The 24574-nt window shown below is 38.8% G+C and overlaps 1 protein-coding gene across 3 annotated transcripts in view; it reads right to left on the reverse strand.

The window, feature by feature from the left end:
* SGCD (sarcoglycan delta) overlaps window positions 1-24574 on the reverse strand; it is a 569013-nt gene that overhangs the window by 384745 nt on the left and 159694 nt on the right. The window contains exon 1 of one of the 3 annotated variants that reach the window (XM_047873983.1): window positions 7966-8186. The exons of 1 other annotated variant lie outside the window; for it this stretch is intronic. The gene's annotated coding sequence lies outside the window, so the exon portion shown is untranslated. Of the gene's footprint in view, window positions 1-7965; window positions 8187-24574 lie in introns of those variants that run through there. One more of the 3 variants, XM_047873967.1, reaches the window with a different exon arrangement.

A 24574-nucleotide genomic window follows, 5' to 3' on the forward strand; every position in this document is an offset into this window, starting at 1 on the left:
TGCTGGGGTACATATTCCTTAAGTACAGGCATCTTTCCCAGGTAATAAGCCATCTTTGATTGTGTCTCTGGAACCCACAAACTTTTACAGCATCATGAAAAACAACTACAACAAATTAGGCACATCTTTTAATAGTGATTCAATAGTTCCATAAAATTAGAATTGATCCAGTAGATTTTCCCTTGACAATTGTGTTTGGTAATGATCTTTTGCTGTGCTCTCAAATATTTGCAATGAAATCTGTGGTCTGAAAGGAAATGCTATTTACCTCATTCTTAGTCATGTTATTTGTATCTATGTATGTTTGTATGTATGTAAGGAAGTATTTACATTTTTTTTGTTTTGTTTTAAATCAAGGCATCCAGAAACAAACACGCTAACAATAATAGTGAAGTTATTACGTACTTGGATAAGTACCTGGCATGCCTCCATATATGTATGTATGTATGTCTATTAAGCTATAATTTACTTCCAGTGAAAAACACAAATATTAAGTATTCAGCTCAAGTTTTACAAATCTGTACATCTGTGTAAACAATATCTGATCAAGGTAGGGAATGTTTCCAGAACCCTAGAAAGTTCCCTTATGCCCCTTCCTAATTAATCCCCATCCCTAGAGGCAGTGACTGTTCTGATTCCTAGCACAATAAAAATTTTAATTCCATGTACAATACTATGATGTGATTACTCCAAGGAATATCTGACTTCAAAACCTGTGCACTAGGCATGCTGTCCTACTGCATTTTGCTCAGTAGATACCTACCCATGACCTACTCGACAGTGCCCTCTAAGAGAGTCAGGTCATAATGCTTTAATTTCTTTCCTATGCATCTAGAATGTTACTTTATGTACCACCCTTAAAAGAACTATAAAAGAAAGGTGATTCAAATCTTTTTTTGTTTTTTTTTGAGAGAGAGAGAGCAAGAGCACCAGAGCAGGGGAGGGGCAGGGAGAGGGAAAGGGAGGAGAGCGGGGGAGGGGGAGGGAGAGAGAGAGAACATATCTTAAGCAGGTTCCACACCCAGCACAGAGGCCAATGCAAGGCTTGATCTCATGACTGTGAGCTGAAATCAAGAGTCAGACACTTAACCAACTGAGCCACCTAGGTGTCCCTCAAATCATTTTCTATATTCTGAGGTTCAGAAAAGAAATCCTATTGAAAGATTACTATTGAAAACACCTATAGATCAGGAGGGTGGGGTTAGTGAATAAAGTGGACACATAACCCTCTCAAAGTAATGGGAACAACTCAGGTCCTACTACCTGCCATGCTGTGGGAGACCAGACTAGTGACACCCTTCTTTACCTCTTTCTAGATTATCTAGATTTATAGATAATATCTCAGAATGTCTAAATCCTTTGTAATTAGTTAAGAAAAAAACACTTGGTGATCCAAAATGTGCCTTTAGGCCAGCTCTTAGACTGTGATCTGCTGTTCGCATCCTTGGCCTGGCAAATACCAGGTGTAGTTTTGTCTACAACAGAAGTGATGCCACAAGCGTTTGAAGATCAGGGCCAACTTTGGGAGTTAATGTGTGTCATTACGTGGTCATTACTTAAGGATATTAAGAAACATCCTTAATAGAGAGAAGAACTGGCAACAGGAAAATGGAATGAAATTCAAAGAGAGAGTGAGCGAGCTGGAATGAGTACAGGACAAGAGAGATGATGGCGGACAACCACAGGTAAGAACAGCAAGGAAAGGAACACAGTGTGACTCTGCCTGTCCGCTATTCCTAGGTTCTAAGTAGTCTTCTTTCATGGAACATGCCACTCCCACTACCACAACCCTGACCAGAGTTAGGACAACAGGGTGGTGTCTAATGTTTGCTTGGACGAAGGAGCTAACAGCTGATATTTATTCACTGAGCTCAAGAAGTAGTTTCCGTGGCTAAATACTTCAACCCCAGCTGGTAACTAACTGCAGGGTTTCTAAGAGTTCAGAAATATGTTATTTAGAATTCAGGGTGCTCATGAGAGAGTCTGATCCTATCACCCCGCAAAGGAAAGTGGGCTGAAAAGGAGGGAGTTTCTAATCCCTGGCAATATAGTTTTTTATCAGGAAACTGGGCTTGTGTTAATAGGTGCCACTGCATTATCAGTTACAAAGAAGAATAAAGCCTTAGCTCCACATTCACCTACACACCCGGAGCTCCGTTAGGACAGCCACCAGCAAAGGTTTTCAAGCAAGCCAATCTCACAGGATTTATACACTTAGTGAACCGTGGTGACACCTTCCTCCCCAAGTCCTACAAACCTCTCTGACAGCAGGCCAGGGGCCACAGATTACAAGGCTTCTTTATATAAAGTGGTTCACACTTGGCAATTGGAGTTTGAAATAATAATGAAGACAATCACTTCTTTGTGTGGCAGCAAAGGTGAAAGAGCACAGTGGAATCTGGAGAGAAATTCGGGCAACGCAGAAAAAGTAACTTGGATAACTCAGGGTAAAATATTCTTTCCTCTGCTGATTGTGCCCATACGTCTTTTTGTCATGGTTTGCCTATTTCATTCTTTGCCAGTCTGTCTCATGCTGTCTTAGTCAATATTAAATGTGTGTGTGTGTATGTGTGTGTGTGTGTGTGTGTGTGTGTGTGTGTGTATCTCCTTCTGCTATAAGATCATCTCACCTCCCACTCTTCCTTCTTACTGTGCCACTTCTCCCATAAAATCACTCTCTTCCCCTTAGGTTAATATAGACGTTTGGTGTTCTGTTCATGGAATATGCACCTGGCAGATGACTGGAACTGAGTTCAGGGAATCATATTTTTGTCAAGAGGAGTTTAAGTAGAATGTGTTCAAGAAAGGTAAGGAGAATAGCACAGGAAAAGAGGAGGGACATATGAAATAATTCAAGATGCCCATCCTTGGGAAAGGAAGACTTGGACCTTCATAAAGTAATGGGAGAGCTTTAGAATTCCAAAAACGATAGATTATGAGAAACAGAAAACACTCTAGTGGCATCGGATCCCATTGTACAGGTGGGAAAACTGAGATCCAGCAATTAGTGAAGTCAGGACCTATCCCAAGATTTCTGACCACTTCTATCTTTACTCCCTTTCTCCACCTCACTTCTGCACCAAGTACCATCACCCATCTCAAATGTGGCTCCAGAGCCCATGACAAAGGGCATAGGTTACAAAGCGCAGACATGAACATTGGCTCAATTTGAGGAGACCTGAGGTGAGAAATGACACCCCGGCTGCCTTGCAGAGTAGAGAAATGACACCCCAGCTGCCTGCCATCATTGAAGGCACTGCCAACCCATGTGGCTGATATCTGTCAGCAATGCTATAAATGGCATCCCTGCAGTGGATACTGATTTAACCACATCTTAAACAAACCCAGTTCTGTGCACAGTGTCTGGCTGGCTTCAAAAGAATCACTCAGAGAGCTTTTAAAAATATAGAGACTCTCCAACTCTAATCTCTGGAATTCTGATTCAGGAGGTTTTGAGAAACCATGGAGGTGATTTCTGAGGAAACTTCCAATACTAAGATTCCAGTATGTTTCTCTTTTTGTTTGTTTTGTTTTGTTTTTGAGGCTTGCCTTCCAAAGTATCACTAAGTTATCATTACTGAGGCGATGCATATAACATGTAGTCCACACCAGACTCATAGTCAAGAAACAAGAAGTATTGCCATTGTCGCAGACTGCCTGTGTCCCTTAGACAGTCTTTTGATCTCAGTGTTCACTTTCCGGATCTCAGTGTCTGCTTCCATAAAGTGGAAGGAATAGATTACTGAGGCAGTGTTTTTCAAATGTATTTGTTTATTTGGTTTTGTTGTTATTGTTGTTCTTGTTGTTTTGTTTTTTGTTTTTAAGCATTTGTGGCCCCAACTGTCCATGCCTGTCCTACAGGCATCCTCCCTGGTGTTCACTGATAATAGATAGGCGCTGATAGGCTCATCATCTGGCAGAAATCTCGATCTGAATTTGTGGGTTCCTACTCCATACCCAGAGGGTGAAGCATGGTTGGCTGTAACCAGTATGGTAGTATCATCGCATGGGACCAGTGGGTACACAATCCAGTTCTGGGTGTGTATTCTGAGATGCGAGGGGAAGTCTACATGGGACAGGATCCCTTCCTGATGAAAGGGGCAAAGTCTCATGAGGAAAGGTGTTTTCCCCTTCATGCCCTGCCACCTGCGCCCTGACTTAGACATGATGCATGGACATGAGCATGGGAAGGTCAGCTAAAGGGCAGAAGATGGGGAAGCAGAAAGGAAGCTGTGTTCACTGGGGACAGTGCTCAGTTGTCGCACTAGCCCTGGACTGTCCAAGCACGACCTACACCTGTCCACGCCAAAAGCAACACCTTATACCTTTAGACTTCTGTGAGCAGAGTTTCTATTACTGTAGCCAAACACAAGTTTCACAGGTACTGCCTTAGAACTCCCTTTTCAGATGAAATCTCCTGCAAAACCCCAATACAGACAACAAGTCAAAGTAGCTGGGCTACAGTAGAAATACGGAGAGGGTGTTTCCAGTTACAGAACCATCCTTCCCGAGATTCCTGACGAGGTTCTTCCACGGAACCAAAACCAGCCAGGACCAGCATCTCTTAACGTGGAGACCCCATGAGAGATCCTCAAATCTTCCCTGAGACCTGAGAGTTCTGCACCAAATCTGTTCTTGTGTTTTTCTTTCCTTTTTTTTTTTTGATGTGGTTATTTGATGTAAATTTTGTCCTAGAAAATATAGGTCAGATTCACAACTAATGCCTACTACCACACAGCTTTGGTGTCTGTATTTGTATTAACCATGTGATCGCGTGGGTGACAAATGACTCCATTCTAATTGTCATGAAGAGAGAAAGGAAAAGAATGTGACACAACATAAAATGGCACATTCCTTCAAGGTGCAAATAAAAGGACAGAGTGAAGGTAGATGGGAAGAGAAAACAGCTGTTGAAGAATCAAGTGTCTGTCCAGGATATAGGAATGTAAGTGTGCTGGGATCAAAGTAATCTCTGGGTACGTGTTAGTCCCATATTCATGGTATAAACCTTATTAAATTCCATGGGGTGCCTGCGTGGCTCAGTTGGTTAAGCGTCCGACTTCGGCTCAGGTCGTGATCTCGCGGTCCATGAGTTCGAGCCCCGCGTCAGGCTCTGTGCTGACAGCTCAGAGCCTGGAACCTGTTTCAGATTCTGCGTCTCCCTCTCTCTGACCCTCCCCCGTTCATGCTCTGTCTCTCTCTGTCTCAAAAATAAATAAACATTAAATTTTTTTTTAAATTCCAATAATGCATCTTCTACATAAGAAACCAAAGTTCATAATCTGAATGTTATGAGATACATTTCTCTGTATTTAATGCAAAATTTTGTTTTAGTACTATGTTTATTCAAGAATGATTAAAACAGAGAGGTAGTATCCAGGTGGGTATTTTCGGTTTGTACATGTGACAGTACAATAAAATAATTAAGTCGATAATGAGGGCATTGATTTCCCCCACAAACACCCTGTTATGAAAGGGGTTTCCATATTACTCATACTCAAGAAATTCTGCACTACAGGATGGCCCAGGTATCTTCCGGATGGTCAAATCCAAGATTCTATGAAACTCCTAACCTTCTGAAAGTAGAATTAAACACTTTCACCAACAAATGGTACAGGTATGACCTTAGAGATGTTTTTTTTTAATTAAAAATAATTTAAATAATTTAATTCATCAAAATAAAGTCTATGGATCCTTTTATCTTCCTCTGAAAAACTTTGTCTTTACGACAAAGTGTCCATGGGCAGGGCCTAGAACCAACTGGTCACCACAATCACTCACCCACCCGCACCTGGTCCATTCACTCAACACCCCCAGTGGGAATACCTCTGGATGGAAGAAATAGGGGTTAAAAATAAAGCCTTAAGAGCCTGCTCCCTCGCTGCTTGGGAAATCTGAACCCCTGGGCGTTGCCGTTCTTACAAAATGTGCTTTCTGATTGCTTCCAGAAGGCACAGCGGGGCAGACTGGCCACAGGGTCTCCCAGCGTGTTAGAGGATAAAACGATTCTTGCCAAGACCGTGGTTTATCCACGCACTTCAAGCGAATGAATTGGTGCCTGCTGGTTTGTGCTGTTTCTAGTCCGCAGGCTTCATTCCTGGTCACCATCTCCTCCCTCTGCCCTCGCTGCCCCCTGTGTGCAGTGGCCACTCCTCTACCCTGTTGCCTGCACCTCTGCCCTGATTCCTTCTCCTCTACCCTCCCACCTCTTCTTTTTCTTTTCAAATGTCAAGGGAGCTTGGTTCGCCCCTCCTATACTTCCAAAAAAGGGAAACTATAAAGTTTCTTCTAAGTTTTAGGCGCTGCCGTTCAAAATTCTGTAACCCGGAGCTGCCATTTCACGCCTGCTCTGCTCAGTGCTTGACACAGGCTAAATTTAGACAAGTATGACATTAGAGCTCACTTGAGTCTCCTTTTTCACTGGCAGTGGGCTTGGCTATGGCTCATGTCGGTTCCTAATGTGTCCTGGCATTCTGCTCACCCAGTAGGCACTTAGGAAAAACACCAATGTAGTCACCGTCTATGCTGACTTCCAAATGCACATTTGTTTCTGTCCCACATCCTGTGTGTCCCAAACCCTCGCCACCCAACATAACACAGAGATAAGACTGATGAAAAAAATGTTTGCATGCCACTCTTCGAGTAAGCACCCCTGCTGGCCCCCATTTCCCAATTCCTTCCTCCAAGTGCACAACTGTGGAGAACATGAGGGCTGAGAGTGCGGACTTTCCACTGAGAGGACAGAGGTCGGCCTGCACAGACGTCTTACACAGAAGATTAAGAGCTCCAGCCCTGTATTTTCATTCACCCATCAATCTGGACTGTTAGCTCCTCACTGAGAGATTTTAAAACTAAAGTAAACACGCACCTGAATCCATTCATTCAACTCTTTCTCCAGCTTGACTCTTGGCCAAGACCCTTTGGAGAGCACAAGAGCTGTCACCAATTGCTCTGCCAGTAATCACAAAGCTGGAGTGAGATTTCGTCCAGCCCTTCCTGAGCTGAACGAGTTTCTTAAGTGCAATTACACAGTGTATTTTACAAATGCTAAGCACAGAATAAGGTAGAGCTTTCCTGGGGTGGGGTATAAAAACCTGTACTGCATTATAGCTGATACATATGAGGAAGAATTATTTAAAAAGTTGGGGTTTTTTAAAGCACTCTTTCCAGTAAAGTGTAAAATAAAATCAATTAAGGAGCTAAAATTCACCCCATCCTATGTCTGTCTTGTAGCAACGATTATGAAGAAACTACTGTTTTCCGTTTCCCTTTAGTTGTCTCTATTTCCAAAATACAGAAGTAGTTTTTGAGAGTAAAACTGCCACTAACTTTTCAACTCAGGATAGTTGAAAAGTATTATAGAAACAGAATTACAAAGGTTGATCCAGCATATTTCTAGGCAAACCTATCAGTGGGCTCCTTAATGACAGCCCAAATCCCATAGAATAATAAGAGATGCCAGGAACTCATATACACATATCTGCTCCCACACTCTGAAAATGTAATCCAAAATAGAAACTTCCAACTCTGATTCCTTGCTAAAATGAAAGCTATTTTCTGCTAAAAACACCCCTCTCAAAGCTCTCATGAAGCAAAGAACACAGATAGTTTCATCTCAAATGATCTTTCGTGCCAACGAACCGTCCTTCCACGCAGATAAGTTACAGAAGGTGGGAACAGGGTGACTGCCCAAGGATTCGCAAACTTTTCCTTTCCCGTTTGTGTTGCTAGCTAAATCCCAACTTTCAAAAGTGTCTCAGTCCTGTTGGAAATCAGAACTTGAAGAGGGTAGGGGGGAGGAAAAAAAAGAAAAGATTACAAGTCCACACCGAACATTTGAAGGGATGGAGTTCTAACTTGCAACACACACGCACACCGGCCAAAAACTCCCAGTACTTACAAACAAACAGCAGGCTGAGAAAGTGAAAAGAATCGTGGAAATGTAAAAACTTAACAGTGCCCTACCTCGCTTGTCTGCTTCACAAAGCGCCTGATGAAAATCGCCCACAAGCCCAGAGTGAGCCGAGAGGCTCTGAAGGAGGCGGCCGCTCAGCCCGCCAAGCGTGAGCAGGCCCAGCCTGTGTTCAGAAGCTGCCCCAGTCAGATTTTCCAACTGCAGAATTGCAGCCAAGTCCCTGCCCATGCCTGAAGAATTTCCTGAACAGCATTCCCGTTCTTTCTCTGATGGCTTTGAAACCGTACTCTGTCTGTACTTCAATAAGGCTTTGTCAGGCCAACTCAGAGCTACTGGTCTGTCTCCAGCTATCAATGGGAAACACATGTGTCAAGCACAGACTCGCTCCCCTGCAACAGCGTCCGTGGCGTCTGCTGGGCTCATATTCACAACCCCAAGGGAAAGGGCTTCTAGAACCAATTCGGATCGTTCAGCCATTCTCCAGGTTCTGCTCTGTGCTGCCAGATGCCGGAGAGGAGTCTTCTGCTGCTCAGCACTGCCCATTTTTAACTTCTTCCCCTGGCAGGCCCGGGCTCAGCCCTGTGAGCCCACTGAGCTCTTGCCAGCCCTGATAACGAGCCTATTTACAGCTGAGAGATGCGAATTCTAATTGAATCTCCCTACCTGCCTTTGCCTCAGTCATTGCTCAAAATCTCAATTGCTGGAGGGGGAACAGTATTTTTAGCATTTCTAGATTTTGGTTCAGTACTTCAGAGTTCTCCCCTCATCCTAGTATGTGCATCTTGGCTGCTGCAACTAAAAATAATGCAATTATTTTCAGGCATTTTAGTTGCTGTCTGCTCTGTAACTGTGCTGGTCCAGGAATGTAACATTTCACATGCTCTTGAGACGTGTGATGGTTACAGGGAACAGAAAGGAGAAAATAACGTACCTTTAATCAGGATATGGCCTAATTCTGTGCACCTGTGATTATTTCCGGATGACATTCCATCAAGATGTCCTGTGTACATTCTGCTGGATTTCGTGATCGACTTTTGACGTTTCCTCTTACCATCAAACACGAGAAAATCTTGAAAGATACCACGAGGACACCCCTCTTCTCCTACACTGAAAACCCCATTTATAAAGAGTCAAAGCTAAGTTGTCAAGGTAACACTGTAGGAAAGGGATGATTTATAGAGAAAGCCTCATCTGTTTTGAGGGTTTTTTTAAATTAATATTTTATGTCCTAAAATCACGTCCCATTAGCAACTTATTTTAAAGAACAGGCTCACCAAATTTTAGAAAGTGTTGTGTGTTCCTGACGGGCTGTTGTAAATAACAGGATCTGGTGGGGTCTTGCTTGAATTTAGCATCAAATTGCAATGGTGCTCACAGCAGGATTAGATTTTTGCTTTGGGAAGCAGTGTATGTATGTGTGTGGGGAGGGGAGCACGTGCACCTCTACGGTCAGGATGCAATTATAGAATCCGAGGACTTAAGAGTTGGAAGGAACCCCAGAGACCATCCAATCCAAATTGTTTCTACCCTTCATTTTGTAGAGGGAAATGGAGACCCAGACAGATGAGATGACTCATCCAGAGATGCAAAGACAGTTAATGCTGGAGCTGAGGTTGGAAAATGGGCTTTTGACTAATTTTCTATGTGCTTTCTCCATCCCAGCATCATTGGGGAAGGGCAATGCCATCTAACCTTCCCAGGAATAGGCTTGTAATCAGTTCACCTGGGTCTAATCTTAACTTTGTCTCTCTTACTGACTGTGAATCTTGGCCAGCTTGCTTAACCCCTAAGGACCTCAGTTTACTCATCTATAAAATGGAAACAATGATAGATTCTACCTCATGGAATTGTTGAGGAATTTGGTGAGATAACTCACGTAAAGTGGCCTATAAGATACATTAAATATGATATGTTATATTTATGAAATATTATTACAGTGCCTGTAAATTTCAACCTCGTTTTCTCTCAATGGAGCAAATATTGGACGCTTTCTCTTAACTCAAAAAGCAAAACTGTGCTCTTACATCTAGTTTGAGCTCCTAAAATAAGTTATTTGTCTAGTTTTCTGCCACTTTACCTTTACGTAATAGGGGCCTATCTCCTTAAACATAGGCAAGTATCCTCATACCTTCTTGGAACATTAAGCCTACCACATAGCTACTTTTCATTTACTCCCTGAACTTAACACTCAAGTCTTTCCTCAAGATTAACTCACAGGAAAGGAAAACAGTGAGGCCAAATCTGCCGTCAGTTACATGAGGCTGAACAAAGTGCCATTTGCAGAGAACTGGACTTGGTCTGGAACCTGAAGAGCTCAAGATTACCACTCTAAAAATAGGAAACCACTAACAATTACAATTCCCTGTTTGGTAACTGTGACATCCTCAATTAACAACAACCATCCCTACCCCCCGCCCCGCCACCCCATCCCCCACACACTCCAGAAACTGAGAAAGAAAACTTACTGAGCAAAAAGCTGCAATAAATTCTAAAGAATCAGATGTCTACCTGGGGTTCCAGAGTTTTTGTCTTAGAGCCAACAGCAGCAAGCAGTTAATGAACCACTAGCTACATATTAATCATGTTTAGTGTGCCAAACTACTTTCACAGAAACAAAATAGGTCGAGAAGTTAATTTTGAGAGGTTTACAAATGTTTTAGGAATCGGGTAAACAAACCAACATAAAGCAGCTGGAAAAAACAAGCTCCGACTTATACAAAGGCCGGACAATGGTGATGTGATTCAAAAGGTGCATCCCCAGTACCTTTCCCCCCAAAGTGCTTGCTACATGGCTCATTTCAGGGGGGATATTTGGAGAAAGATGGATCGGTTGTGAGCAGCCTCATCACTGAAACTCAAAAATCCTGAAAAGTTATTTACCTCTTCTAATGGTAAGAAAAATTATCCAAAACTTGAAAAGAAGGCCAAAAGATAATCATGTGCTTTCAATGTTTTATGTGGTGTTTGTCACATGCTCTCTCAAGAATTATCTAAGGGAAATATGCTTTGCTCCATTTACTACTTGCTACTAAATAAAGGTCCAGAATTTAATGAAGTTATGTTACTTTAAAGACTTTTTTCTGTGAAAGGTAGAAATTATTTTTCTCCAGTAGAAAAAAAAAATAATCCCATGTGGTTTACTGCCCTGTGAAACATTAATCCGTTTTGTGTCCCACCTAGTAATCTTGTACTAACATTCTTTTATTAACACACCCATAAACAAAGAGCTCCTCAAATGTTCTTGGACCCAGTCTTACCATCATACTGATGTCTTCATCAATTAATGAGTCAAATTAAATTTCTGACATCTCTTTACGCTTTATTTGTAGAAGTCATGTTTTTAACTTCCAAAATGATAGTGTGATGTGGTTTCATTTTCCCCATCTGCATGATGAGTGTTATAAATTTCATGAGATAATGCATAATAAAGCACTTAAGGTGTAATATTTGTTTTTTTAGTTTTGTAAAAGACTCTAGGGATTACTAGACTAGATCACTCAATAATCTCCTTCCTATTACATCTTCCAATCCTGTCTTTAGATTCTACAATGGCCACTTCTGCTAGAATCCTTCCATGGATGCTGACCTCCTAGCTTCTCAGAAACTTCTACTTTTAATGTTCTAAAATTAACAACGGAAATACATCTCCCTATGACACGTCCTGATTCTAAAGCCACTAACTATAAAGGTCAATTTAAAATTCCGACTTTAAGAATCATGTGAGTGAGAAAACTTCATTCTCAACTAGAACATCAACTCCATGAGGACACAGATTCTTGTCTACACCGTCTCCTGCCATTGTTTCCAATGTCTATGACTGGGAAGTAGTTGGACCTCATACTTACCCTCTGAATCAATAGAAGCCTTGGACTTCCTTGAAAAGGGAGGTCCTAAATCATCCTTCGTGAAGAACTACTTGACTACAATTTCAACTTCTCTGGTGCCATTGGATCACTTCTGCTCATGACAGTGCAGATTCCTCTTACCACCTCAATGGCCTCTTCTAGGAATGTTCCAGTTTGGCTAGTTTTCTCTTAAAATCTGATGCCGAGAGTTGAACAAACTCTTCAGGTGTGCTAGGTCTAATTTGTGGGCAGAGGAACAAAACTCTCTCTCATTTAGGAACTATGTTTCTATTAACACAGACCATGATAATCTTAGCTTTGGTGGCGGTAACCTTGAGTCATACAGAGAAGCCAGCTCGCAGAGCCTCTAGCACAGATGCACTTACATCTCCTACCTGGTTTACATCTGTGATTCTCCAGCCTAGCTTCACGTTAGAATCATCTGGAGGGAGCTTTTAAAATGACCAGATCCAGGGGCACACACCTGAGACTTTGATTTTACTGGAATGGGACAGGAACCCCTTAATCCAGGTGATTCTAATACCAGCCAGACCTCACAATCATGAAGTTGCAGCGATAACTTCTAAAACATAATCCTAAGCATGTCACTTTGCGAACTAAAATCCTTAAATGTCTTTCTTACTATTTCCTGAAAGGTAAGGACAACAACTGTCACCATGACTTAAAAGGCCTGGCTTCATCTGGTCCCTTGTCTACATCTTCTGTCTCATCTGCTGCCACTCTCTCTTCTTCAAAGAAATCGTGTATCTTCCCACTTGAGAATCTTTTACAAAGCTGTTTTCTCCTTCTGGAAAGACTTTTCTTTTTCCTAGAAGTTACCCTCACTCTCATGTTTTCAGTTCTTTAACTCCTATTCAACCTTCAAATGTATACTCCATTATCACTTCCTCTAGGATTTAGTTATCCCTGAACACAACAGCCCCCCATTACCTATGCCGAAAGACCAATACTTATCATAGATTTGATTACACATTTATTTGTATTTTTATTGGATCCATGTCAAAATGTCCTGATACAAAATGAATCTTTTCCATGAGAGCAGAAACCTCTTACTCTCTATTGGGTCCTAGTTCCTTCCACTGTGCCTAGCTCAAAGGAAGTGCACAAAATATACTTTTAAGTATGTGAATGCAGGGTTTGGTTTGGTTTTTTTAACCCAAGCGCAAGAATATGCACACAACTCCACTTTATCTTCAAGTTTCAGACTTCATTTAATCTTTCTGACATGCTAAAACATTGTATTGTACTCAGGATATGAAGTTCTCTTATACGATGTAAATATTCCCCCAAAACTAACAAGCCTTTTACATGTTTATCTACAAGACTTTGTGCAAAATTACCAAGTCAGGTTTCTGGCAAAGACCTTAAGGTCTGAGATACAAGGTAGAATGGCTATGATTATAGGGTAGAGTGTTTGTTGTGTCACTTACTTGGGAGGGCAGGCTGAGATACTACTTTGGGGTCTTCAAGAGGCACAAAGTAGTTACGGCACAAATCTGAAAAGAGGTATTTGCCAAGAATCTTTTGGTTACAGCAGTCAGAACTCATTCAAATTAGCATCAGAGAAAAAGAGGGGGTTCCTAAATCATGTAACTCTAATCTTAAGGTGGGTGCAGCACAATAGTTCTAATACAATCAAGGCTCTATTTCCCTCTTCTCTAGGCTTCTCATGGTTTCATTCTTAGTTTTGATTTACTGGGACGTAAAACGTCCACAGGTGATCTCAGTCTTACATGGAAAAATAAAAGATCTTTTCCATAAAGCATTCTAAGTAACCCAGCTTGAGCCACATGCTTATCCCTGAACAAATCTCTATGGTTGAGGGATGACATACTCGTGTTGTTCATATTTGGCTCATATGACAATCCCAGAGACTAAAAGGAAGAAATCAGCTCCATATGCACCACATGGACTCAGTAGGCTAATGAGAGAATTGAGAAAAAGTGGAAGGCAAACAAAAGTCCCATGTGCACTACGGATGATAGGGCACCCAAGACATATTCATAATCTTGCCCAGGGAAAGTTCTTTAAGAAGTGTTCTGAAACAACATTTAATTTAAGGATAGAAAAGCATTTACTATTTGTTCTTCCATTCCCTGAGCATTTGAGTTAATCTAATAGCAGGTGATTACAACAGTAACATTATGCTAGCCGTTCATTTCACAAATAATACCTGATGCAAAATGACACTCACCCAGCTTTGGCCCTTCCAAACAGAACAAATACAGCTCTGCTTTTCATTTGGCAAAGACAACATTATCTGGTTGATTCGGAAGAGACTTTATCTTTGGAGGAAGTCTAGCTCAGTGACAAATCAGTGACCCACAGTTTTGAGAATATCTCCATTGGCCCTAGTGTGTAAAGCTGAAATCATTTTCTGTTTTGGAAATTCAAATCTATGCATGGTACAGAATGAAGGTTTCTCAAGCTATGTCAGTACTTTGAGAAGGAATTGACGCACTTGGTAATTAATGTAACTAGTAATAAAATTCACTGTAGATATATCTTTTTAAAAGAAATTAATTAAGTACTGTAAAACAAATACTGGTATAGTTACACAAATGGTTCCATGCATTCTTTCCTTTTCAGCACCAAACACTAATCAATTCTCCCCAAATTCTTTTTGGCCAAAATATCTCACTGTATTACTGCTTGCTGAAAGTAAAATTCTTGAAATATCATATTTTTATTTGGAAGTAAAATTTATTGATCAATAAAAATGGGCCAGACTTCACGATAGGCACCCCGTGGTAGGCGGAAATAAATAAGGTCTGTACATGAAAAATGTTAGCACTGCTCATCTTTATTTTGATGGTCCATCAGTACTCAGTGGTACAAAATACAACTGTCTGATGTGGGAATTCCATGCTAATTATTAGCTGCCTGAATCCCTGAATCCTTGAGACCAAAGGCCTCAACACCAACTTCCAGCAACCATACACCAAAAAAAAATTAAAAGTTGCCAACAAGAGAAAATGCAATGTTATACATTTCAAATTATTTGATCTTTAGAAGGAATTCATTTAAATATGTGAAAGATACACAGTTGGGCAAACTCACAACTAGCATAGTGTTTGGCATATAATAGTTGCTTAATATATGTTTAGTGTTTTACTAATAATGAACATTGCTAGTAACAAATAAGATTTTGACATTACCAACAAATAAAAGCTGAGGGAGTTCATCACCATTAAACTTGCCTTACGAGAAATGATAATCAGAGTTCAGGTAGAAACAAAACAACATGAAAACATAAATAACAACGTGAAAAATCAAAGTATAGAAAGTCACTGATAAAGGAAAATACATAGTCAAATTCCAGAATACTCTAATAATGTAATGGTACATAAATCCCTCTTAACTCTAATTTCAAAGTTAAAAGATAAAAGCATAGAAACAGCTATAGCTACCATCATTTGTTAATGGGTGAATAATATAAAAATGTCAAGTATGAAATCAAAAGCATAAAATGTGGGGGGGGGGGACAAGTAAAAGCATAGAGTGATTTTGTATGCAATTAAAGTTAAGTAGTTATCAGCTTAAAATATACTGTTATAACTGTAAGATGTTTTATATAAGCTTTGTGGTAACCACAGACAATAAAACCTCTACTAGATACACAAATGATAAAAAGGAATCAAAACATACCACACACACACACACACACACACACACACACATCACAAGAGACAGTGAGACAGGAAGAGAAGAACAAAGGAACTACAAAAGAATCAGAAAGCAAAACAAAAAATGGCAATAATAAGTCCTTATCAATAATCATTTTAAATGTACATGAATTAAATTCTCTGATCAGAAGACACAAAGTGGCTGAATAAACAGAAAAAAACAAAATGCCACAATATGCTGCCTACAAGAGACACATTTTAGCTTTGAGAAGACATGTACATTGACAGAGAAGGGATTAAAAATAAAAGGTATTCCATGTAAACGGTAACCATAAGACATCAGGAGTGGTTATAGTCACATCAGACAAAATAGACTTTCAGTCAAAATCCGTCACTGTATAATAATAAAGCGGTCTATTAATTATCAGCATTTAACCATTGTAAACATATATGCACCCAGCATTGGAGCATCTCAATATATAAAGCTAGTATTAACAGAATTGATGAGAGAAATAGAGAGCAATACAGTAACAGTAGGAAAGCTTCAGTACCCCACTTTCAACAATGAATAAATTATCCAGACAGAAAACCAATAAGAAAACAGTGGTTTCAAATAACGTTATAAATCAAATGGACCCAGTAGACATACACAGAACATTCCAGGCAACAAAATACATGCTTTGCACATGTGTTCATGGAATATTTTCCAGGATAGATCATATGTTGGGCCATAAAACTAGTCTTAACAAATTTAAGAAGATTAAATTCATATCAAGCATTTTTTCTGACCACAGTGGCATAAAATTAGAAATCAGTAACAGGGCAAAAGCTGAAAAACTCACAAATATGTAGAAACTATACCACACACTCCTGAGCAACAAATCGGTCAAGGAAGAATTCACAAGGAAAACCATAAAAGTATCTTGAGGCGGACAAACATGGAAACACAATGTACTGAAAATGATGGGATGCAGCAAAGTGGTTCTAAGAGGAATGTTTACAATGCTAAATATCTACACTAGGGGGAAAACATCTCTAACAACCTAACTTGACACATAAGACGACGAGAAAAAGAACAAACTAAGCCCAAAGTTAACAGAAGACAAGGAATAACAAAGAATAGAATACAAACAAATGAAAGAAAGACCAGAAAAACAGGAGAAAAGAACAATGAAATGAAGAGTTGTGGTTTTTCTTTTAAAGATAAAACTGAGAAACCTTGGGCTAGACTAATACAGAAGACTCAAATAAATAAAATTATAAATCAAAGAAGATATTACAACTGATCCCACAGAAATACAAAGGATAAGAGACTATTTTGATAAATTATCCATGGATAAATTTGGAAACCTAGAAGAAAATGGATAAATTCCAAAAAACATAGAACTTACCCAGACTGAATCATAAAGAAAGTGAAAATCAAAACAGATAATTATTAGTAAGAAGACTGAAGTAGTAATCAAAAACCTCAAACAAAAGCCCAGAACCAGACAGTTTCAGGGGAAAATTATACCAAAAATTAAAAAAAAAAAAGGAATACCAATCCTTCTCAAACTCTTCCAAAACTTTAAAGAAGAGGAAGCACTTCCAAATGTATTTAACAAGGCCAGCACTACTCTCAAACCAAAGCCAGATAAAGCCACTGCAAGAAAAGAAACAGGCCCAAATCCCTGATAAATACAGTTACAAAAAATCTTCAACAAAATATTAGCTAACTGAACCTAACAGCACGTTAAAAGGACCATACATTATGATCAAGTGGGATTCATCCCTGGGATGCAAGAATGGTTCATCAGAGTAAATTAATGAAAATGACACACTACATTAACAGAATAGAAAATAAAAATATTATCTCAATAAACACAGAAAAACATTTGATAAAAAAATCAATGTTTTCATGATAAGAACTCAACAATAGAACCACCCTATGACCTATCAACTGCACTACTTAGTATTTATCCAAAGGACACAAAAATGCTGATTTGAAGGGGCACATGCACCACAATGTTTATAGCAGTACCATCAACAATAGCCAAATTATTGAAAGAGCCCAAACGTCCATCAAATGACAAATGGATAAAGAAGATGTGGTACATATATACAATAGAATATTACTTGGCAGTCAAAAAGAGTGAAATCTTGACATTTGCCACAATGTGAATACAACTGAAGTGTATTATGCTAAGAAAAATAAGTCAGGCAGAGAAAGACAAATATCATAAGATTTATATACATATATATACACACATATATATACATATACACATACATACATATATACATATATATGTGTGTGTATATATACATACATATATGTATATATATACACACACACAATGGGATATTATTCAACAGTCAAAAAGAATGAAATCTTGCCATTTCCGACAATGTGGATGGAACTAGAGTGTATTATGGTAAGCAAATCAAGTCAGAGAAAGATAAATATCATATGATTTCACTCATATACAGAATTTAAGAAACAAAACAGATGAACAAAAGAGGAAGAGAAGGAAAAATAAAGAGAGAGGGAGGCAAACCATAAGAGACTCCTAAATAAAGAGAACAAACTGAGAGTTGCTGGAGGGTGTTGGATGGGTGGATGGGCTAAATGGGTGATGGGCATTAAAGAGGGCACTTGTTGGGATGAATACTCTGTGTTATATATAAGTGAAAAATCACTAAATACTACTCCTGAAAAAAAATATATCACAATGGCCAAAAAAAAAGAAAAGAAAGAAAGAAAAATGTATAAAAGCAATGTACCTCCCCTTAAAGCCACACAGGACAATCCCATAGCCAACATCATGTTCCACAGTGAAAAACTGAAAGCTTTCCCTTTAAAATTAGGAATAAGACAAGGGTGCCTAACTAGAGGGAAGATAATGGGGGGATGGGCAAAAAGGGTGAAGGGAAGTGTGAAATACAGGCTTCCAGTTATGGAATAAAGAAGGCATGGGGATAAAAGGTATAGCATAGGGAAAATAGTTAATGGTATTGCAATAGTCTTTCATGGTGACACGTGGTACCTCAGAATAATACTGAGTTGTTGCATCACTATGTTGTACACTTGAAACTAATGTGACATCGTATGTCGACTATACTCAATAAAATATATCAGAGGACTCACCCCCCCCCAAAAAAAAACCACAAGGCAAAAGTGTCCACTCCTAATAAACTACTGAAAGTCCTAACCACAGCAATTAAGTAAGAAAAAGAAATAAAGGTCATCCAAATTGGAAAGGGAGAAACTATACTGCCTTGTTGCAGATGATATGATTTTATATAAATGGTTTTGTAACCCTAAAGATTGTAACAAAATATTGTTATAATTAATCTATTCAGGGAAGTTGCAAAGTTGCAAAAATACACAAAAATCAGTTGTATTTATATACTAACAACAAATGATCAAAAATTAAGAAAATGATCAAAAATTAAGAAAATAATCCCATTTACCTTATCATCAAAAAGAATGAAATGCTTAGAAACAAGTTTAAGGAAAGGAAAGATTTTTGCACTGAAAAATATAAAGCACTGATGAAAGAAACTGAAGAAGATATAAAAATAAATGGAAAGATCTAATTTATAGTTTTTAAAAATTAATATTGTTAAAATGTTCACACTACCCAAAGCAAACTAATGATTCAATGTAATCCCTATCAAAATTCCAATGATTTTTTTCACAGAAATAGAACAAACAATACTAAAGTTTGTACAGAACCACATAAGACCCTGAAAAACCAAAGCATTGTCAAACAGAAGGACAAAGCTGAAGGTATCACACTTCCTGATTTCATACTATAGAGTTATAGTAATCAAAATTGTGTGGTACTGGAATAAAAACAGATGCACAGACCAATGCAACAGAAGAAAGCACAGAAATAAACCCACACATATGCAGTCAATTTATCATCGTAAAGGGTGCCAAGAATACACGATGGGGTAAGGATAATCTCTTAAATAAATTGTCCTGAAAAAACTGGATATCCACGTGCAGAATGGAGTTGAACTCAAACCTGGGTCTAAACAAAAATTAACTTAAAATGGATTAAAGACTTAATCATTTCACAATGTATACATATATCAAACATCATGTTTTATACTTTATGTATATGTAATATTTCTTTGTCAATTATATCTCATTAAAGCTGGAAAAAAATAAAGCGCAAACCAGACCAACAGAGTAAAAAATATTCTGGTGCCATTTTTGCAGATTGCAGGCAAGAGAATTTTACGTAATGTTTAAAGCTCACAAATTGTGAGCTGTAGCATATTCTGATCTAGAAGGAGATGGACGGTCAGTCCAATTTTTTCATTACTTACATGAAAAACTAAGACCTGAAATGACATGGCGAGAGTCACGCAGACAGATAATGTAGGAGCTGACAGAAGACTCACAATTTCTGATACCTATGTTGCCTCCTAGGGCCAATAAATGTGGTTCTAGGACATGATTTACTGTACCACTTCTTTACTCTCTTGGGTAATTTCCGCTGGGAATCAATTCCTAAGACACAGTTTATGCACCAAGTTGCACTGTTTGGTTACCTACTTTTCTCCTTACCTCCTCTTATGCAATCTGGAGATCCTTTTAAGGATTTCTAAGTATTATGTTAATAAAACTAAATGGAAATAGATAAAGCTGTTTGAAAAATTAACACATAAGTCCAAAGATAGAATGTTATCTTTCGAAGTTAAATGCAGGCAAAACATTGTCTTGTATACCTCCAACCTTGCCCTTAACAGAGCAAGGGCTCATTAACTATCCATGGAAATGGATGGAAGTAAAACACTTTTGTAGTTTCAGTAGATTGCAGGGTTCAACAACAAGGTGGCTTTCCCCAAGTTTTCCATCTTGATCAACTTTAACAGTCTTTTAATATCTTGAGCCTCATCTCTAGTGATTAGCAGAAACTATTAGAAGCAATAGACTGGGCCAATCTGGCTGAGCTGCATTACTATCCAATATTAAGAGGTGAGCATGGAGTGTCGATGTAACAGGTTTGTAGAAATAAACTTTATGTAAAACGTACTTAGTGGCTGTACCTGTATTCCTTGTATCTCACTTCCCAATCTGGGAAGCAATAAGAGGCAAAAACACTAAATGGATGAAAATATAAATGCACAAGTCAGCATGAAAACACAAATTGGCTACCTGACCAGCATATTCGCCCCTCACTGTACTGTGTTGGCATATCTAATGAAAGAATATAGTGTTCAAAAGGCCATCCCTGAATGCACAGAAGAAAGGAGGGTCACAAAAGGGAAAAAGGAGGCAGAGTTCATTCAAACACTAAATACAGGAGTCTTAGTTCAATGGAATCTACTCTCATTTGAGGAGTGGCTGTTCTTCCAGGCTTTGCAGATATGACAGATATAAGGCAGATGGGGTCCTTACCCTCAAGGCTTTACAGGTTTTGTTGGGAGAACTTTGTCGTCTGGGACCACTGACAAGACTTCCTCTGTTGGGCTGACCTAGTCTGCTGCCACTAAAGAATCCTTGCTACCTAACTTGTTTTGATTTCCATTATATTAATTATCATAATTATCTTTCTCATTATGTTCCCTTTTTATGTAGACCTTTCTAAAGGGAATGAAGATGTAGCTCTCTTGATCCATGCAACACTTATTTTTCATTGTAAATTTACAAAGTGATATTTTTAATGTAGACATCAATCTCATGAGGTTGGTTAGAGGGAGTCTGCAATTGAGAGATAAAACCTCTCTTGCTGAGCTGATAGAATCAGCTTCCTAAGACTGAAGTTATGAAAGACATTCTGTGAAGACTCCAAGGAAAAGATCTGCCCATCAATAATCACCATAGCATCTACAGATTTCCAGACCTGGGATGAAGAATAATGAATTGGCCAAGGTTTGTATTTATAGTTAGAGAAATGGGTCAATTCTTTAACCACTCCATTTAACATGTTGATAAGAGATCATGGGAACTGAGCCACTTCATTTAATCCTCTCTTGCTGAAATATTATCGTACATCGATATTTTATTTCCAAGAAACACTTGAAGATTCTATTGTTAGATGAGCAACAGCAGCAGCGAGGCTCAATGTGAAAGGTGAAGTCAAACTTCTTGAGTTTGTAAGGATATAATTAATATAAATAAAACTCTTCTCCACTGTTTAGGAACTTAAGTCAAAGTATAAAACATGTCCACATTGAATAAATGCATTTGAGGTTCTAAACAGATTTTATGTGAGGAGTCTATTGACTTGGGAACTGTAGTCTTTTAGTTTTAATACCATGAATTTCAAAGTATTCTTTACAGCTAGGTATGAAAAATTGGTTAAGGGGAAAACTTTGTACTTGCCACCATGCTTATGATTTTCTGGAGTTAGAAACTGTTTGCCCTGGCATGGAATTTGACAGACCTGGCTTATTATACTGATGCTGGAACTCTAAGCCAGGAGGAGATGGTAAGCTACACAAACTCTCTTATCCTTCAGTCCTCACGTGGAAAGTTGGAATAAGAGCAGCTATCTCATGAGATTGTACGACGGTTTAATAAAATAGTACTAGTAAAAGTGGCTTGAACATACATAGCAATAACTAACATGCACTGAGTGCTTACCATGCTTCAGCTTAGTAAATGCGCAAATATTAGCAGATATTGCTAAATTCTGCATGTGGATTTTTTTTCTTTTTAGCCATCCCCTTACTTGGTATTTAAATACATTCAGGACACAGGTATGCTTTATTACAGGATTATTTACAACAGCCAAACTATGGAAGCAGCCCAAGTATCCATCTATTGATGAATGGATAAAAAAAGTGGCACCCGTGTGCACGTGTGCACACGCGCGCGCACACACACACACACACACACACACACACACACTGGAATGTTACTCAACCATAAAAAAATAGTGAAATCTTGCCATTTGCAACAACATAGATAGAGCTAAAGAGTATAATGCTAAGCGAAATAAGTCAATCAGAGAAAGACAAATACCATATGATTTCACTCATGTGGAATTTAAGTAGTGAAACAAATGAACAAAGAAAGAGAGAGAAACCAAGAAACAGAGGGTCAGTGGGTGAAACAGGTGATGGGATTAAGAGTAAACTTTTCATGATGAGGACTAAGATACAGCATTTTTGAATCACTGTATTGTACAACTGAAGCTAATATAATGCTGTATGTTAACAATACTAGAATTAAAGTAAAAACCACAACAACAAAAAAAAACCCAATGCATTTTTAATCTTTAGACACTCACTGTTAGTCTCATTCGTAATATAAATAGTTCAAAGCTTCTCATTTCTCTTAGGATACAATGTGAAATTCCTAACACAGATTACAAGGCGTTGGACAACCTGGACCTGGAACCTACTATAGGACATCCAGGAAACAGCTTATAGGTCCCTTCTGGCAGAAAGTCTTCTGTTTCTTCTCCTCCTCATGTACTCCGCCAAACCTTAAGTCCTCTGTTGTGTGCTCCACAACATTCTTTGAATTTTCCTGTCATACTACATGCCCTTCTTTATTGTTATTGTCTGAATGTTCGACTACATTGTCAGCTCTTAAGGGTACACACTATGTCAGTCCCATTCATCAGTTATCACAAAAGCCATCAACAGGGCCTGGGCCAGAGTAGATACTATAGTAATTGCTGGATGAAGGTAGAAGGGAGGATATGAAAATTGTACCCAGAAAGGTGGTAGTGACAGAGACAGTACTGGTGTATTGGAGAACTTAATACAAAATAACATTTATGATAGAGTTAATAATTTTTATTCATAAAGCTTAATCTTAAAATGTTTATTTATTCTGGAAGGCAGCTATGCTAACCGCTCTACCACCAATGCTCCCTAAATGTTGATTTACTCTGTGTTCTGTCTAAATACCTCAAGTGCTTACTGACCAGTGTAATTTCTATCTAACTTTATTCTCTGGCTCAGTCTTTGTAGACTTTCAAAAATAAAGCTTTTAAACTGCTACATTAATTAATATCCTGAACATTATATCCTTGAAGTTCAATTGGAATAAACTCATCACCAATAGAGTAACCTTCCTCTAGATTTATACTTTTATGTTTAATTACTTTTAAATGTTTGACTAAATTGGCTTTTCCCTGAAAACTCTTTATTGTACTTAATTAGGAGGAAACCGAGGCATCTCATCACAAACTCAATGATCACAGGCTTGCCATTTCTGAAGAATTTCAGGAACTGTTAGCCAAGATTTCCATGATGTATGGAAAGACAATGTTAGAACAGATACCTAACTATTTAGTAGAAAACAAATCAGGATTCTATGGCTTGTGCAGCATTTCTTATACACATTTTCACTGAAGCTAAGTTGAACAGCCTTCACAAATTCAAGAATGAGTTGTATGAACAGAGAAAAGATAAATTGGAATGTGGAGTCTGCACTGAGGAGTGGAAATCTATCCCTGAGAAGTTACTCAATGAAGACAGCAACTACCTTAACAGTCCCTGCTCCCAACCCCACAATGTTAAATACCAACTGCATAAGCCACTGAAACAACATCCTTCAGCCCTTCCTACTCAGAGAGCTTCACCCCCTCAAACCCGATTTCTACAGCCATTCTGAGGCACTTGGCTTTATTTCAGGAAACCTGACCTTAGAGGACATTATGTTTTGTAACCAGAATTGGATAAGATGCACAGACTCTTTTTATTAACATAATATTTACATATAATCCTAGCAGCCAAGATTTATTGAGTGCCCACTGTGTGCCAGATGCTTTAATTATAGTTTCTGTCTTCATCTCACAAAAACCCTGTGTAGTTAGTCTGATCTCAGGGTTTGGCAGACTTTCTCTGTAAAGGGCCAGATAGTGAATATGTTAGGCTTTGCAGGCTGCACAGTCTGTTGCAATTTTGCAGCTTGGCAGTTACGGCAAGAAAGCAGCCGTAGACATGCATAAATGAGTGGGTGTGTCTCATTCTCATAAAACTTTTTATGAACACTGAATTTTGAATTTCATAACATTTTTTCTTTTTTTTATGTGTCAAAAACTTTTTTCTTGTTTCACTTATTAAAAAAAAAAACAAGCCATTCTTAGCTCATGAACTTTGTAAAAACACGTGGTAGGCCAGATTTGTCTCAGGGAGGGCCGTAGTTTGCCAACTTCTGCATTATCTAAATATTGGGGCAGAGAATTAAAGCTCAGAGAGACAGTTACTAA

This window comes from Prionailurus viverrinus, chromosome A1 (assembly GCF_022837055.1).
Source record: "Prionailurus viverrinus isolate Anna chromosome A1, UM_Priviv_1.0, whole genome shotgun sequence".
NCBI lineage: Eukaryota > Metazoa > Chordata > Mammalia > Carnivora > Felidae > Prionailurus > Prionailurus viverrinus.